Source organism: Cervus elaphus, chromosome 7 (genome assembly GCF_910594005.1).
Source record: "Cervus elaphus chromosome 7, mCerEla1.1, whole genome shotgun sequence".
In the NCBI taxonomy this organism is placed as follows: domain Eukaryota; kingdom Metazoa; phylum Chordata; class Mammalia; order Artiodactyla; family Cervidae; genus Cervus; species Cervus elaphus.
Genome location: NC_057821.1, coordinates 13475037 through 13494066, shown reverse-complemented (window position 1 = coordinate 13494066; position 19030 = coordinate 13475037). Strand labels below are relative to the sequence as shown.

At 41.1% G+C, this 19030-nt stretch overlaps 1 protein-coding gene and 1 non-coding gene across 4 annotated transcripts in view; one reads left to right on the top strand and one right to left on the bottom strand.

Annotated features, from left to right (window-relative positions):
• BTBD9 (BTB domain containing 9) overlaps positions 1–19030 on the top strand; it is a 394620-nt gene that overhangs the window by 150500 nt on the left and 225090 nt on the right. The window lies entirely within an intron of this gene.
• On the bottom strand, positions 14120–14226 carry LOC122697936. The gene has a single exon (XR_006342257.1). It is a non-coding gene; the product is annotated as a U6 spliceosomal RNA (small nuclear RNA).

The window sequence follows — 19030 nt, the reverse complement described above, 5'->3', positions numbered from 1 at the left end:
AAAAAGACACATTTATCCCATTGTTCATTGCAGCACTATTTACAAGAGCTAGAATATGGAACCAACCTAGATGTCCATGAGAGATGAATGGATAAAGAAGTTGTGGTACATATACACAATGGAATATTACTCAGCCATAAAAGGAATGCATTTGAGATAGTTCTGATGAGGTGGATGAACCTAGAACCTATTATACAGAGTGTAGTAAGTCAGAAGAGAAAGATAAATATTGTGTTGTAAGGCATATATACAGAATCTAGAAAAATGGTACTGGAGAATTTATTTACAGGGCAGCAGTGGAGAAACAGACATAGAGAATAGACTTATGGACATGGGGAGAGGGGAGGAGAGGGTGAGATGTATGGAAAGAGTAACAGGGAAACTCACATTACTGTATGTAAGATAGATAGCCAACAGGAATTCGCTGTATGGCTCAGGAAACTCAAACAGGGGCTCTGTACCAACCTAGAGGGATGGGATGGGAGGGAGGTTCAAAAGGGACGGGATATATGTACAGATATAGCTGATTCATGTTGTGGTTTGACAGAAAACAAGAAACTTCTGTAAAGCAATGATCCTACAATTAAAAAAAATAAAAATAATGTCTCTACATGTTCACCAATATATAGAGAAAAAAAAAAAAAGGGAACCGGTGTGGAGGAAAAGTGTGGAAACAAGGACCTTCATGAGTTGGAAAGATTAATGATACTGTTCTTTGTATTGTTTTTTTGCATGACACTTGTGCTGCTTTGGGGGCACTTCATGTGTGGTCATCATCCCTGTATCATACAAATGGAGCTGGCTTCTTCCTTTGCCTCTCTTCTGCATCTCTTTATTGTTGTCATCTTTGAGGAATCTCACAGTGCTTGCTACTTTCAGACATTTGAGAAAACACATTTTAAGGCCAGTGGTAGTTAAAAGAAATGGTTCAGTTCAGTTCAGTTGCTCAGTGGTATCCGACTCTTTGCGACCCCATGAACCACAGCACGCCAGGCCTCCCTGTCCATCACCAACTCCCGGAGTTTACTCAAACTCATGTCCATTGAGTCGGTGATGCCATCCAGCCATCTCATCCTCTATCGTCCCCTTCTCCTGCCCCCAATTCCTGCCAGCATCAGGGTCTTTTCCAATGAGTCAACTCTTTGCATCAGGTGGCCAAAGTATTGGAGTTTCAGCTCCAGCATCAGTCCTTCCAGTGAACACTGAGGACTGATCTCATTTAGGATGGACTGGTTGGATCTTGCAGTCCAAGGGACTCTCAAGAGTCTTCTCCAGCACTACAGTTCAAAAGCATCAATTCTTCAGCACTCAGCTTTCTTCACAGTCCAGCTCTCACATCCATACATGACCACTGGAAACACCATAGCCTTGACCAGACGGACCTTTGTTGACAAAGTATTGTCTCTGCTTTTTAATTTGCTATCTAGGTTGGTCATAACTTTCCTACCAAGGGGTAAGCGTCTTTTAATTTCATGGCTGCAGTCACCATCTGCAGTGATTTTGGAGCCCAAAAAAATAAAGTCTGACACTGTTTCTACTGTTTCCCCTTCTATTTCCCATGAAGTGATGGGACCAGATGCCATGATCTTAGTTCTCTGAATGTTGAGCTTTAAGCCAACTTTTTCACTCTCCTCTTTCACTTTTATCAAGAGGCTTTTTAGTTCCTGTTCACTTTCTGCCATAAGGATGGTGTCATCTGCATATCTGAGGAATCTTGATTCCAGCTTGTGCTTCCTCCAGCCCAGCATTTCTCATGTTGTACTCTGCATATGTTAAATAAGCAGGGTGACAATATACAGCCTTGACGTACTCCTTTTCCTATTTGGAACCAGTCTGTTGTTCCACGTCCAGTTCTGACTAACTGTTGCTTCCTGACCTGCATACAGGTTTCTCAAGAGGCAGGTAAGGTGGTCTGGTATTCCCATCTCTTTCAGAATTTTCCACAGTTTATTGTGATCCACACAGTCAAAGGCTTTGGCATAATCAATAAAGCAGAAATAGATGTTTTTCTGGAAATCTCTTGCTTTTTCGATGATCCAGGGGATGTTGGCAATTTGATCTCTGATTCCTCTGCCTTTTCTGAAACCAGCTTGAACATCTGGAAGTTCACGGTTCATGTATTGCTGAAGCCTGGCTTGGAGGTTTTTGAGCATTACTTTACTAGCTTGTGAGATGAGTGCAATTGTGCGGTAGTTTGAGCATTCTTTGGGATTGCCTTTCTTAGGGATTGGAATGAAAACTGACCTTTTCCAGTCCTGTGGCCATTGCTGAGTTTTCCAAATTTGCTGGCATATTGAGTCCAGTACCTTCACAGCATCATCTTTTAGAATTTGAAATAGCTCAACTGGAATTCCATCACCTCCACTAGCTTTGTTCTTAGTGATGCTTTCTAAGGCCCACTCGACTTCGCATTCCAGAATGTCTGCTTCTAGGTGAGTGATCACACCATTGTGATTATTTGGGTCATGAAGATCTTTTTTGTACAGTTCTTCTGTGTATTCTTGCCACCTCTTCTTAATATCTTCTGCTTCTGTTAGGTTCATACCATTTCTGTCCTTTATCGGACCCATCTTTGCGTGAAATGTTCTCTTGGTATCTCTAATTTTCTTGAAGAGATCTCTAGTCTTTCCCATTCTGTTGTTTTCCTCTATTTCTTTGCATTGATCACTGAGGAAGGCTTTCTTATCTCTCCTTGCTATTCTTTGAAACTCTACATTCAAATGGGAATATCCTTCCTTTTCTCCTTTGCTTTTCACTTCTCTTCTTTTCACAGCTATCTGTAAGGCCTCCTCAGACACCCATTTTGCCTTTTTGCATTTCTTTTCCATGGGGATGGTCTTGATCCCTGTCTCCTGTACGGTGTCACGCACCTCCGTCCATAGTTCATCAGGCACTCTGTCTATCAGTTCTAGTCCCTTAAATCTATTTCTCACTTCCACTGTATAGTCATAAGGGATTTGATTTAGGTCATACCTGAATGATCTAATGGTTTTCCCTTCTTTCTTCAATTTCAGTCTGAATTTGGCAGTAAGGAGTTCATGATCTGAGCCACAGTCAGCTCCCGGTCTTGTTTTTGCTGACTGTATAGGGCTTCTCCATCTTTGCCTGCAAAGAATTTAATCAGTCTGATTTTGGTGTTGACCATCTGGTGATGTCCATGTGTAGAGTCTTCTCTTGTGTTGTTGGAAGAGGGTGTTTGCTATGACCAGTGCATTCTCTTGGGAAAACTCTTAGCCTTTGCCCTACTTCATTCCCTACTCCAAGGCCCAACTTGCCTGTTACTCCAGGTGTTTCTTGACTTCCTACTTTTGCATTCCAGTCCCCTATGATGAAAAGGGCATCTTTTTGGGATGTTAGTTCTAAAAGGTCTTGTAGGTCTTCATAGAACTGTTCAGCTTCTTCAGCATTACTGGTTGGGGCATAGGCTTGCATCACCATGATATTGAATGGTTTGCCTTGGAAACGAACAGAGATCATTCTGCCATTTTTGAGATTGCATCCAAGTACTGCATTTCAAACTCTCTTGTTGACCATGATGGCTACTCCATTTCTTCTAAGGGATTCCTGCCCACAGTGGTAGATACAATAGTCATCTGAGTTAAATTCACCCATTCCAGTCCATTTTAGTTCGCTGATTCCTAGAATGTCAACATTCACTCTTGCCATCTCCTGTTTGCCCACTTCCAATTTGCCTTGATTCAGGGACCTAACATTCCAGGTTCCTATGCAATATTGCTCTTTATAGTATCAGACCTTCTATCACCAATCACATCCACAACTGGGTATTGTTTTTGCTTTGGCTCCATCCCTTCATTCTTTCTGGAGTTATTTCTCCACTGATCTCCAGTAGCATATTGGGCACCTACCGACCTGGGGAGTTCCTCTTTCAGTATCCTATCATTTTGCCTTTTCATACTGTTCATGGGGTTCTCAAAGCAAGAATACTGAAGTGGTGTGCCATTCCCTTCTCCAGTGGACCACATTCTGTCAGACCTCTCCACCCTGACGCATCCGTCCTGGGTGGCCCCACACGGCATGGCTTAGTTTCACTGAGTTAGACAAGACTGTGGTCCTGTGATCAGATTGGCTAGTTTTCTGTGATTATGGTTTCAGTGTGTCTGCCCTCTGATGCCCTCTCGCAACACTTACCGTCTTACTTGGGTTTCTCTTACCTTGGATGTGGGGTATCTCTTCACGGCTGCTCCAGCAAAGCGCAGCCACTGCTCCTTACCTTGGACGAGGGGCATTCCTTCACGGCCGCCCCTCCTGACCTTGAACGTGGAGTAGCTCTTTTCAGTCCTCCTGCGCCCGTGCAGCTGCTGCTCCTTGGACATGGGGAGACAACTTTTTGTAATAATCCCTTGTTAACCTAAAAACCCAGAAAGAAAATGGCTGAGACTCAGCAATTAGTTTACTTCAAGGTTTATCAGACCTTCTGGTCTGTTTAAGCACTGGGCTAGGAAGGACCATGATCTCTAGAAACGCGTGTCTGCCTTCACAGAGCTTACACTTAAGTAAACACAATATACCCACAATACAAGACGTTCATTCAGCAGATGTTTGTTAAATTTATGATTATAATACTGTGTGCCAACTTCTGTGCTGGGTAATGAGGATAAAAGGGATGAGACAGAGGCTGTCCCCTTGAAGTATTTATAGTATATAGATATTTATTAACTCTAGTTTGTAACAGGTTCCTTTGGTATAGTACAAAGCAGCCATATAGTTTAGAGTCATCAGGGATCACACATGTGGTTGGAAAATCAGAGAAGAAATAATTTATCATTTATTCAAGCTGGATTTTAAAAAGGTGGGTAGACTTTCAATAAAGTAAAAGAAGGGATTAGTGAAACGAGTGAGATATTAACAAAAATAAATGATCAAAACAGGGAAACCACTTGCAGGGCCCAAGTGTTATTAGAGAATAAGTGATGGATGAAGCTTCAGCAGTCACCTAGTTTAGTTCTCAGTCTTGAGTGCACATCACAGTCATCTGGAGAACCTGTTAAAATGCAGATTCCGGCACTTTCCCCCTCTGAGTCATGAAACCAAAACAGTGGTCCTAGAGAACGCATTGTTTCCTGAAGTCCTTTTATTTTCTGTTTAATAATTATTTCAGGTGGTTCTAATTCTGTTTGTACTCGAAATACACTCAGAGAAACACTGACTTGGTCCTGAACATTGAATCACTGCTTAAACTCCTCACTAAGCATCTCTGCTAAGTGGTTATCTACTCTTTGCATGAATTGGGACTCTGTCTCCTCACACTGCCTGCTCTGTCTTTGAATAGCCGTGCTAAGAAAGCTCTTGCCTTTTTTTTTTTTTTGTAAGCTTTTGCTTTTATTGAGCTGAAATTTCTTCATCAGCTCTGTTGCTTTCAGCCCCTCCTGCGTAAGGCCACAAAAAACAGTCATAAGCCTTTTCCTAAGTGAGAGCCCTTCAAGCATTGGAAGACTCTCTTCTGCAGGCTGAGCACACCCAGGCCCTCACTGGTGTGGTTCTGAGTCCTTTCTCTGTCCTGGATGCTTGCCTCTGAGTGCATTCCAGTTTCTCTGTGACCTTGGTAAAGTGTCGTGCCCAGAACGAAACATTATTACTGCATGGTCTCTGAGTTGTGAGTGAGTAGTACCCAAATGAGCCATGTGGTTTTATCAATTATTTCCTCATATGGTCCTCATAAATATTGTAATGGAAACATGGGGACAAAGGGTTGATTGGAATAACCTTTATGAAGAGCTTATGTACCACCGAGGAAAGGAAGGGACTGGAACTGGCTTGTGTGCTTGGTAGTTGTTAGCTTCTAAATTAGTGGCTCAGACAGTAAAGCGTCTATCTGTAGTGCTGGAGACCCAGGTTTGATCCCTGGGTCGGGAAGATCCCCTGGAGAAGGAAATGGCAACCCACTCCAGTACTCTTGCCTGGAAAATTCCACGGACTGAGGAGCCTGGTAGGCTACAGTCCATGGGGTCACAAAGAGTCGGACACGACTGAGTGACTTCACTTTCACTTCCACTTTCAATAGAGTGAGGGAGAATACTGTTCTTGTCCCTTTTATTCTCCCATGCTTAATTTTACCCTCCACCTTGGCTTATAAAAATATGCATCTCCTATCTTCTCTCTTATGTCTTTCTCTCTCCCCTTCTCTTTCTTTTTTTTTTTCCCTTTCCTTGCAGTTAAAAATTTTGCATATGTCAGGTTAGAGGGCTTATCCGAACATTTATTCCCTTCCAGGTTTTTTTCGGTAGGGCAAATGTGATACAGTCCTGGAGAATCTGGGCAGCAGAGGAGGGACTTTGGCTGAGGGACAGAGTAAAGTCAGTCATTTCCACCCCTCGTCTTCCTCTTGTGGGGCCCTTGACACTCCTCTGGTTGCTACAGAACATTTTTAGGCTTGGGCTCTGGGGTTAAGTTAACCAGAGCTGAAGCTGAACAAGCTGAATTTAAATCATAAATCACCTTTTAGAGGGTTATGTAAATGTAGGTCTCTGTGTCTCTCTCAAAGCTAGTGAAGCAGGACTGAAGAATGTTCATGTATCTTCCTGTGGGTTTCATTCTCCAGTGGCTGCAGTTTTAACTTGACTTTTTTTTTTAATCCACCAACTTCTTTGAGTTTACCCCCAGAAAAACTTAACTGTAATTTTTTTCAAGATAAGGTATATTCCTAATATGACAAAGTATATCATATAGCCTTCTTCTAATAAGAGGCTGGTGGGTAGGGCAAAGGGGAGGGGGAGATAGTGTTTTTGTCTTTCTCTGTAGGAAGTCTTGTAATAATTTTTCTTGTTTTGTAATCTTATTATTCAGAAAAGATGTCTAGTCATTAGTTCCTTTGGGTCAAAGTTCAGTGAGACTGGGCAAGATCCATACATTTATGTCCTTGAACTTTTCCACTTTCTTGCTGTTTCACAACATGTGGAATTGTTGATGACCATTAGAGCACTTGTTTCTTCTCCTGCTGGTATTTTTCTTCTAGAATAAGGATGCCAGTGGGCTTTACATGAACCCAGCCCACTTTCCAAATAATACGAGCGTTTTAGTTTCTTTTTGACTTTGCTGAATAATTTGCAACATCTTTTGTTTGTTGCCTGTTATACCAGATGATTGAAAAGTCCCTTGAGTCTCCTAGTTTTCTGATACCAAAATTGGCATCTGAATTGTAACAAATGGCTATATATGCTGACCCAAATTCCTTGTCTCTAATTGACGGGTCATATATACTTCCATTAACAAAGCAGCAGGCCTTTTCGGAGTCTTTACTGCAGCATTTCCTCTTAGTGCTAGTCGACTTTTATAGAGCTTGATATATTTTCATTTACTTAAAAAAAAACAAAAGAACTGCAGTTAAGTTCTCTTGGCAAAAATCTGAGCAATGACAGTTCTTTTAATGAGTTGTAAAATTGCCATTAATAAAGAAGAAAAATATAAATTACACAAGGAAGAGTTATTGTTGTTGTTTTTTTTAAAACAAGGATTTTTTTTTTTTTTTTTAAGGATAATTCAGGCTTTCTAATTGGCCTGGTGCTCAGGAATTTTTGCCATCCCTATTTTAATTTGCCTAGATTGGTATGCAGGATTTGACCTACAGCTTGTCAGAACGTGTTGGGGAGATTGATCCCACCCTGCCTAGCTATTTAGTATAGTGAACCTTTGCTGTGGCATCAAACAGACCTGGGTTCATATTCGACTATGTGACTTTGAGTCCTGCTTCTCTGAGCCTCAGTTTCTGGATCCGTAACATAAAATGGCTAATACTAGGCCTGCCTCATAGAGTCTAGGACTAACTGAAATCATAAATGTAAAGATGTGCTCAGTGCCTGGTGTACATTTGGCACTCAGTAAATGCAGGTGTCAGAGGTGAGCAAGAGCGGTCCGTGAACAGAGTCCACTTCACCGCTTGCTGAGAAGACAGACACTAAGCAAATTCTTGTAAGAGCAGTCGTAAAATGTTGATTCCCTGAGCAGTGTGGGTGGAGAACAGGGTGCATTTTTAAGGAGGATGCGTTTCTGTGGTCAGTCTCTGGTGCAGGTTCACTCTGACTGAGCATGTTGTGTCTTCTGCTAGACAAACGATGCCCAGGTACCTGATTCATGTGGGTGAGGTCCTCAACATTCAGGTGTCTTGCCTTTGTTTTGCTCTAATTTTACCCTTGGCTTCAGTGAGAGCTTTCCTGGGAGGACCAGTAACTCCTCTGTCAGGTGGGAGAGGAATTTTATTACTGACATTTAAATGTGCTTTTTCAACTACTACCTAGATTGTGTGCTTCGAGAACAGTTTTTCAATTTTTTTTCTCTTCAGCAATATACATATATAAATGTGTGTGTGTGTATGTGTGTATATATATATATATATACACACACATACTCGATAAATTTTATTAGCTGAAAGGTAGCACATGGTCTTTTGTCCCTCCTGATATAGCCATCTCACCAGATTATATAGTAACTATGTCAATACAAATGTCTTCTGGAATTATAAATTCCATGCATTCATTTCAAGATCTGCTGATGATAGAATTTATTTCAATATGTAGTCATTCGTGTGCTTTTTCTGTTCAAGTGTGTATATTTAAAGGGAAAAAAAAAAAACTTTGATGTGGATCACCCCAAAAGATTTTTAAAAATATCTATTTTAAGAAAGTTTTTTTTAATAGATAGATACATTCTCACTCCTTCCACATAGATGTAAGACCAGCCTAGACTCAGCTTAAGTGTTTTATGTATTTGCTTTTCGGTTCATAGAGGATATCTGTCTGTAATGTCAGGGTTTCAGTCTTTGTTGGTATTCCTCATGGAGACTTGAATCTATTTTTCTCTGATTAAGTCAGTATAGAAGTGTTGTCCGGTCTTGTTTGGGAAATTGTTTATGTCGCCCTCTGTGTCACAAGGTCCTATCACCACAATCCATTTGCCTGCTAAGTAAATATTTGCTTGACATACAAAGCAGAAATCAAGATGATTCTGTCTGGCTTGAGCTCCTTACAATGTTTTTTTGTTTTTTAAAAAGCCTTGCCACTTCTGTTTTCCACATCTCAAGTGAGACTGTTCTGTGTTACTCCCTCCACCTTTCCTTCCTCATAGGAAAGGTGCGTCTGTTGCTGAGCAGAGCAGATAGGGTGAAAATTCTGATGGCATCATATTAGCATGGGTATCTTTTTTCTAGGAACTCAGTACTTTTGTTTTTCTTTTATACATACAGCAAGATTCTTACTGTATGAGTTCAGGTCTATTACAGACTAAATCCTGTCCCAACAGAAAAATGGAGTCTAACAAAAAAACCCTGCTTTCCAACCAGCATTATTAAAGGGCCATGGTTTTGTAATATGTATTTCTGTACATTCTAATAAGGAGAAGCCATTCTTTCTTGCCATGATTTCACCTGGGCCCTTAAAATAGAAACTTTGGCCTTCTCTGAGGAATTTTGTAGATGAAGCTTCATGCTTAAGGGAGTGTCTGGTTTACCTCTTAGCTATAATTTTGGGCTGTGTAATTGTATGTCTTATTTTAGTTCGTGCCATATGTAAAATTGGACTGTTGATAACATCTGCTTCCTAGGTTGTTGTCAGGAATAACAAGACACTACATGGAAATCACTCTGAAGAGTATCTGGCATATAGTTAAAACTCAGTAAATGTTAGCTATTGTTTTCTTCCCTGTATCCCCCAGGATGGAGGTGATAGGTTTTCCTCTCTGTAACTCTCTATAAGATAGGATTCTCTGTTCAGAAGCCTCTTGCAACCACCTTTTCCCCTAAAAAACATTGTGAGAATTGGTAAAGAAATGGGAAGGAGCTAGATACATACAAAGGAACCATTAGCACCCAAGAAAAATGGAAACCAACCCCTAACCTGACCCCTTTAGAGCTTCGGTGGTGCCCCAGCACTTGGGGCCTGGGTCGGGTCGCCAAGAGTAATGCTCCCCGAGAGGTCTCTCTTACTGTAGTGTGTGTTCTGAGTTCTGTGGACTAGTAGTTTTTAATCCTCAGGGTTACAATTCTCTTTATTGCCTTCATAGGCAGTCACTAAGCTTCTCCACTTCTCCACAGGGTGTTTCTGGGGATCATACGATAAAAAGGATTATAGTTTTCTATAGGAAAAATACACGTGTAAATTACTTTGCTAACTTAGACCAGCATCAAAAAATTCTAGATTTGGTCAAAGCTATTGATAAATTGAAAAAGCAAAGCACATCAAATAAAACATTTTTCGGCTCTTGAAATTGCTGAAAGTCATGATTTTGAGGTTGCAGAAAGGCTTATAAATGATCTAGTCTAACCCACTCATTTTACATTTAATAAAGAAGTCCAGAGATGCTGGTGGTTTTCAGAATTTATACAGCTAGTTAAGGGAAGAACCAGGAGTGGAACCCAGATCTGCTGGCTCCCTGATCAGTGTTCTATTATATCACATTATCCTTTAAAAGATTATAAAATATGCATAAATGTTTGATTAGTATGTGTGGTATGGAGACCCTGATGCAGTGTAAAGTAGACATTCTACACATTAAACATGTGTCTGCTATGCCATAAATTTGACATAACCTAACAGTGATATGTTAGCTATAATATTCAATAAACATATCATTAACACTAATGGTGCTTGTCTTTTTATAATTTAGTAGGGACTTGATGGGAGGAATTTAGATAGCTTGTTCAACAAAGTTTGTCACTTTATAGAAGTATTAAGAAAGTTGTCCAGAAGTTGTCCTATTCTCTTTTAAACTTCTTCCTCCTGTCATACTGCACCGCCAATCTGCCCTTGTCAAGATCACCGATTATGTCTACAGTGCTGAGCCCAGTGGTCTGCTCTGAGTCCTTGTCCATGTCACCAGTTCCTCCTGTTTCCCTGACCTCTAAAACTGAAGTGCCCTGGACTCTGTCCATGACCCTCTGTCCTCCTGTTTGTCATGCTCACACTCATCCAGGCTTCACGGCTGTAAACCATTTCTGGGCTCCCAAATTTATATATTGAGTCCAGACTTTTCTGTTGAACTCCAGACTCATAAATTCAACTGCTCACCTGACACCTTTACTTGAATGTCGAATGGACATCTGAAATGTAACATAAACAAAGTCACATTCCTGGGCTGGCTGCTAGAATCCCCCTTCCACAGTCTTTCGTGTTTCAATAGATAGCAAGTCCATCCTTTGGCTCAGGCCAAAAACCTTGACATCATCTAGTCCGTTAATGAGTCCTATTAGTCCTGCTTTCAGAATGATTCCTGACCTGATCTTTGCTCACTATTTAAACAGCCCTCACTCCATAGTCTCCAAGGCCCTGCAGATGTGGTGCTCATCACCTCTTGGGCTGTGTTTTTGTTTTTGGGGGAGGGGTGCTTTGTTTTTTCCTGCTCTTTTCCTTATTTTCTCTACTCCAGCCACACTGACCTTTCTTCTGTCCTTGAACACACAGGTGCTCTTGCCTCAGGACCTTTGAATTTGTTCTTCCCTCTGCTAGAAACTTTTTCCTCCAGATAACTGCATGGCTCATTTCTTTACCCCAAGTCTTCACTCATATGTCATTTTTTCAGATAGACCTTCTCTGACTACCCTATTTTGAAAATTGCCAAATGCCTATGTCCTTTACTGTTTTGTTTTTTTCCATAGCATTCATCACCATGTATTGTGTATATTTACTAGTTTATTTTGTATTTTTAAAATTTGTTTTATGTTTCCCACTAAAATGAAGCTTCCCAAGATCTAGAACTATACATGACACAGAGCAGGTGCTCAGTAAACACATTTGGACTATTGAGAGAATGAAGGCCTCTCTTCCTTTGTAGGTGTCAGAGGAAAGAATCTGTTTATCTAACTGAGGCTTAAAGGACCCCAAGGCTTATTTCCCAGTAGTATTTCTACTTGAAAATATTGTCTTATTGGTAGTTTGTGGGAGATGTTTTGAGTAGTGCTTTTCACTTGCTCTGCTCTGAACTTGTGGCCTGTCATTCTCATAGCCCTGCTGAAGAATTGGAGTTATATACTTGCCATCTTAGTGCTGAAAGGTTGTTAGCTGCCAGTCTGTACCTTGTAGTGAGATGGTGACCATCATCTCCCTACTTCAACTGTTTCTCTCTGAACACAGGTTTTATATGTACTAACTTGCTCTAGAGTGGTGAGACAGTAGTAGCACTCGTGTGTGTGTATGTGTGTGTGTGGCCACGCTTGCAGAATCTTAGATCCCCCCCGAGACTGAACCTAGGCCCTGGCAGTGAAAGCCCTGAGCCCTTACACCGGACCTCCAGGGAATTCCCAGTGGTGGCATTCTTAAAGTCCTGTCTTTCTACAGTTTTAGAACGTCAGAATCAGTGCTGTGGACGTACGTGAAAATATCCTCCCTTCTCTGTCCCCAGAGACCACTAGGCTTTGGAGCTGTGGGTTTTGTTTATATTAGAATTCCAGCTCTAACACTCATCCAGCTGGTGGCTTTGAAAAGATTTCTTCAAATCTGAGACTGGGTCTGACATATCACCCTTTAACACAGGCTGCTTCCCTTTGCCTTTTCTGCTTCCCTCTTTACTTTGTATCCCTCTCCAGAGAAGAGACTTGTTTGCTTGATTTTTCAAATCTTATATACAGAGATCCCTATTTGAAAACTGTCCCATGCTTTAAATTTGTATTCAGGGTTAATCTTGTACATTTCAGTGTGATCTTTCTCCCTTAATTGTTATTAATGAAACCTTCTTCTGTACGTGAACTATGTACTGAACAAAAGCCTAGAATCTTCACTTTATGAGCATTGCAAAGTAAGACAGATATGTCTTGGATATCAGATTAAAGATGACTGCATCCGAAAACATGTGGAAAGAGTATTACAGCTCTCATAGTCCTTCTCAAAATGTCTTTCTTTTTCAAAGAAATAACAGTAAACTCAGAAAAAGACAGATATTATTTTCACACTTCTTTTCAGTGACTAGTAGTAAAAATTAATAATAATGGGAAGAGAACATGAATCCAAATAAGATATTTGCATCTTTCTATATTTCTTCTTCCTCAAGCGGTTGGGAGCTGACAGATACTACAGTTGATAAACGTCAGAGTCTCGAAACCAGGGGCAAGATAACTGATTAGAACCCCCTTCCCTCTTGTGAGGAGTGGCCAGTTGCTGTCACCCCCCATGGCTGCTCTAGGGCAGTGGGGCACATCCGGGGCGCCTTGTCATTAATGTCCTTGTTCTCCCTTTATCTTTGTGTCACCATGACCTTTCAGTCTTAAAACATGCACAGCTTGTCATTATAGACTCTGCATTTATATACTCCTACCCCTTAAGCCTTGGATTTATTGTAATTTGTTTTAACTGATACATTACTGTGGTACACATTATCAGCTGTATGATGTACTGTCATTTTTTAAAATTTTAATTTATTTTATTTTAGGCTGTGCTGGGTCTTTGTTGCTGCTTATACTTTTCTCTAGTTGCGGCGAGCAGGGGTTACTCTTTGTTGAAGTGTGTAGGCTTCTCATTGTGGTGGCTTTTCTTGTTGCAGAGCACGGGCTGCAGGACACGTGGGTTTCAGAAGCTGCGGCACGTGGGCTCAGTAGTTGCAGCTCCTCGGCTCTAGGGCACAGGCTTAATAGCTGTGGCTCACGGACTTAGTCGCTTCATGGCATGTGGGAGCAAATCACTGATAGGGATCGAGCCCAGGTCTCCCGCACTGGCAGGGGAACCGTCTACCACTGAGCCACTAGGGAAGTGCCCATCAGCTGCTTTTGATACCATGTGTGATTCTGCGTCTTTAGGAGGATAGAAGAACCTGGCATGCTTTAGGTATCATAGGAAGTTAAGAGAAAGCTGGATGCTTGAGAAGGGTGCACACGTGTGTTCCTATGACCGCAGCTATCGTTGTTGTGGACTTGTAATTCATAGCACTTGCTGTTTACAGATACTGCGAGGGGCTCACGCTGTGACTTGAATAAAGCCAACAGCTGACTCTCACAGAGAGGCTCTGGGTCTTGCTGAGGGAAGAGTACAGGGCTGGGGAGCAAGGCATACAAAACTGTCCTGCTCGCTTTTCTTAAGTGAAAACTCCATGAATGAAAATGTTCATGTTAAAATATATACAAATTAGAATTTGGATGGCTGTTGCCTCATTAGTTTCTTTTTTTTTTTTTTGTTTTTTTTTTTTAAAAAATATGGAACGCTTCACGAATCTGCGTGTCATCCTTGCGCAGGGGCCATGCTAATCTTCTCTGTATCGTTCCAATTTTAGTATATGTGCTGCCGAAGCGAGCACTCATTAGTTTCATTTATAAGATTCTGTAGCCGTTCCTTGAAGTGTTGGACAGTAAAATATTAGGGGGAGGGGGATGAGTGGGAAATTTGGATTTAAGGTGGAAAATTGGAGTTCGTCTTTTTGAATGTTCCTCACTCTGCTACTTCTGTTATCTATAGCAGGAATCCTTAACTCTTAGCTTCATTTTTTTTAACCTTTTAATAAAATTGAGTCTCTTATTTATCTACTTTTTAATCTTATTTATCAGTACTAGGAAGAGATTCTGTATAACTTTCAGGTTTAAGATATCTAAAAGATGTATGACATTAAATGATTTTGTTCCACATTGTTAACTTTATAATTGGAATGTTAATATTGAAAGTTCCCTTAGATTTGTGTTTTTAACAGAATATTCTTATGCCTCAATATATTATTAGAGATCTATGGGGTGCTTCTGTTCTAAAGGTCAGTTGTTTTTGTTTGTTAGAGTGTTCAAGATTTTTTTCTTTCTGTAAGATAAAATTTAGCAATCTTCTGTGTCTCATTCTTGTTAAAGGCTTAGAGGAAAACTGAACAACCTGAGTGTTTCTCTGGGCTCACAGGGAGCCAAAGGAACATTGAGTTAAGCATTGTATGTATTCCTAGAACCTATGGGACACCAAATTAAAGCATACTTCCTGTTCTCTGAGAGTTTTCTATGTATAGAGATTGCTTCTGTATGTATAGATATTGCTTCTATATGTTAGTCGCTCACTTTTGACCGACTCTATGACCCCATGGACTGTAGCCGTAGCCCATCAGGCTCCTCTGTCCGTGGTATTCTCCAGACAAGAATACTGGAGTGGGTTGCCATTGCCTTCTCCAGAGGATCTTTCTGACCCAGTTATTGAACCCAGGTCTCACACATTGCTTCTATATCCTTATCTTTTATCTACATTGTGTTGTCTATATATCTGTATCTATCTATCTATACACACGTATGCATATATACATCCATGAAACAACTGAAATGAAATTTGATGTGTAATCACACACTGTCTCAATACAGACTATTACTAGAGAGAGTTCTTTGAATTTGGGTGCACTCATTGAGCTTGAGTGCCAAGTACTCTCTGTTCCAGTCACTGAGGATACACAGCAGTGAACCAACAGAGATGGTCCCCGTTGTTGTGGAGCATATATTTTCTGGTGGAGGAAAGACAGACAATAGAAAAACAAGTAAATATGACAGTTTCATATATGAACACTGCAAGAAAATATTGGTAAAACATGGTAGAGAAGTGGGAAACTTTAAATTGGGTAGTCAGAGAAGATAAAATTTGAGCTGAGGCTTGCGTGACAGGAAGGAATCAGTAAGTAAAAATCTCAGGGTGAGGCATTTCAGGCAGGAGTACCCTTGAAAAGTCACAGTGTTAGGATGAGCTTGGTGTGTCAGAACCAGAAGGAAGGCCCTGTGGCAAGAGGGAGGGTGGCAGTAGGTGAAGTTGGAGGTTTGGCACGGTGCCCGCCCGATCATGTAGGGTCCCCGAGTGAGATGGCTTGCTATCAGAATATTTTAAAGACCCCTTCCTCCCAGTTTTTTCTTTTGTTGTAGTGAACATAGAGACAGACAGGAGTAGATGCAGAGAGACCATGCCCTGGAGGAGAAGTGATGGCAGTGGGGCCTTGGGTGCTAGTCATGGAAATGGAATGCTGTGAATGTCTGATTGAAGATATATTCAGAATTCGTTAATAGAGTAGAAACAGAAGGGAGGAGAGAAGTTTTTGGTTTGAGCATGTGGATGAATGATAGAAGGACCATGGGGAGGAGCAGGTTTGAAGAATGGAAATCAGAAGGTTTTGTTTTAGCCAAGTTAATTTTGAAATATGTGGTTCTGACACTTTCTAGCTGTGATGGCTGTTGAACAAATGGTTTCAGTGTCCTCATCTGTAAAATGGTGATGGTAACCAAACCTATGCCATATGACTGATGTAAAATTTTAATTAATTAATATCCCTGAGGCGCTTAAAATAGGATTCAGTTCAGTTCAGTCGCTCAGTCATGTCCAACTCTTTGCGACCCCATGAACCGCAGCATGCCAGGCCTCCCTGTCCATCACCAGCTCCTGGAGGTCACCCAGACTCATGTCCATTGAGTCGGTGATGCCATCCAACCATCTCATCCTCTGTCGTCCCCTTCTCCTCCTACCCTCAATCCTTCCCAGCATCAGGGTCTTTTCAAATGAGTCAGCTCTTCGCATCAGGTTGCCAAAGTGTTGGAGTTTCAGCTTCAACATCAGTCCTTCCAATGAACAGCCAGGACTGATCTCCTTTAGGATGGACTGGTTGGATCTCCTTATAATCCAAGGGACTCTCAAGAGTCTTCTCCAACACTACAGTTTAAAAGCATCAGTTCTTCGGCACTCAGCTTTCTTTATAATGCAACTCTCACATCCATACATGACCACTGGAAAAACCATAGCCTTGACTAGATGGACCTTTGTTGGCAAAGTAATGTCTCTACTTTTTAATATGCTGTCTAGGTTGGTCATAACCTTCCTTCTAAGGAGTAAGCATCTTTTAATTTCATGGCTGCAATCACCATATGCAGTGATTTTGGAGCCCCCAAAAATAAAGTCAGCCACTGTTTCCACTGTTTCCCCATCTATTTGCCATGAAGTGATGGGACCGGATGCCATGATCTTAGTTTTCTGAATGTTGAGCTTTAAGCCAACTTTTTCACTCTCCTCTTTCACTTTCAGGAAGAGGCTCTTTAGTTCTTCTTCACTTTCTGCCATAAGGGTGGTGTCATCTGCGTATCTGAGGTTATTGATATTTCTCCCGTCAATCTTTTTTTTTTTCTCCCGGCAATCTTGATTCCAGCTTGTGCTTCTTCCAGCCCAGCATTTCTCATGATGTACTCTGCATATAAGTTAAATAAGCAGGGTGACAATATACAGTCTTGACGTACTCCTTTCCCTATTTGGAACCAGTCTGTTGTTCTGTGTCCAGTTCTAACTGTTGCTTCCTGACCTGCATACAGGTTTCTCAAGAGGCAGGTCAGGTGGTCTGGTACGCCCATCTCTTTCAGGATTGCATACACATTAACTTCTCAGTCAGTGTTAGTTAGCTGTTGCTACTGTGCTGCTGCTGCTTAGTCGCTTCAGTCGTGTCCAACTCTGTGTGACCCCATGGACTGTAGGCCGCCATGCTCCTCTGTCCATTGGATTCTCCAGGCAAGATTACTAGAATGAGTTGCCATTCCCTTCTCCAGGGATCTTCCCAACCAAGGAATCGAACCAGGGTCTTGCAGGCAGATTCTTTACCTCTGAGCCATCAGGGAAGCTGCTATTAATATTATTATCAATAATGTTGGTAATAGTATATATCCAAGTGAGATGTTGAATAGGCAACGGGATATATAAGTCTGGAGCTCAGGATAGAAGCAAGGATTGAATATTAACTTTGATAGTTACCAGCATATTGGTGGATATTTAAAACCAGTGGACTGGATGAGGCTGCTCATGGAGAGAGGGGAAAAGAAGGGTAGGAACTGAGGAATGGGCCCTCTGGTATTTAGAGGTCAAGAAGAGGCTGAGTCTGCAAAGAACAAAGAAGGAGCTGTTGAGACTGGAGAGGAACCTGAAGAGTGTGGCATCTTGGAAGCAAAGTATAGAAAACATTAAAAGAGAAAAAGTTGACCATACCAAATGATGCTGAAAGTAAAATAAGAGTAAAAAGGAGGACAAACCTGACTGTTGGATTTGATAAAGGTAAATTGATGGTAACCTTGACAAGCCATTTCAGTGGAAAGGTGGGAATGAAGTCCGAATTGGAGTGATTAGAAAGAATGGGGAGGGAAGAAATGGGGCAGTAACCAGAGAGGGATAGGGGGTGGGAGATGTCTTGGGAAGGTTGTTTTAATATGGGAGTATTAAGACACATTTGTATGCTAATTGGAATGATTCAGTAGAGAGGGAGAATTTTATGATATAAGAGAGAAAGGGAATAATTATAAGAACAAAGTCCTTGAATATTCAAAAAAGTGTATGATCCAACAGAGACACTGAAAGAGCAGAGATACTTCTTCCATTGTAAATGGACGCAAGTCAGAGTATGGACACAAAAGTCAGATGGCAGATTTGGGGATGGGGTGATGGTAATTTTAATTTGCATACTTTGTAAAACAAAGAATAAGGTGAAGTCATTAGAGAATAAGAGATGCAGGAGGACTTGAAGTATTTATTCATAATGAGTTGAAAAGTGAAAGTGAAAGTCACTCAGTCTTTGCGACCCCATGAAATATACAGTCCATGGACTTCTCCAGGCCAGAATACTGGAGTGGGTAGCTGTTCCCCTCTCCAGGGGATCTTCCCAACCCAGGGATCAAACCCAGGTGAGAGGATCTAAACAAATGCTATAGGCAACACAAATCGGTTTAAAAAAATTCAGAACCACATTCTGAACCATAAGGAAAAGATAAGGAAGGGATAGACCTCACATAGCAAAGAAGGTATGATACTATTTGCTACCAGTGATAAAACATAATTATTAAACTTTTATCTTTTATCTTTAGGTTTATTTTAAACTCCTTCCTTGGTAAGGAGTTTGGCCTTTAAACAGGAAAGGGAAAAAAACAAACATTTTTGAGAAGAAATTGAAGCCCAGGGTGGGTAAGAGAGTCAAAGGAAAAGCAAGGATATATCTACTGCTTTAAAATAGTTGTACACTCAGGCTCTTACTAAATTACATCCCTGGGAACTCAGAGGACATTCAGATCTGATTTTGGAATTTTCACTCACCATGATTGCTAGCTTGATGGCTAATACTACAGGTGATTTTTTTC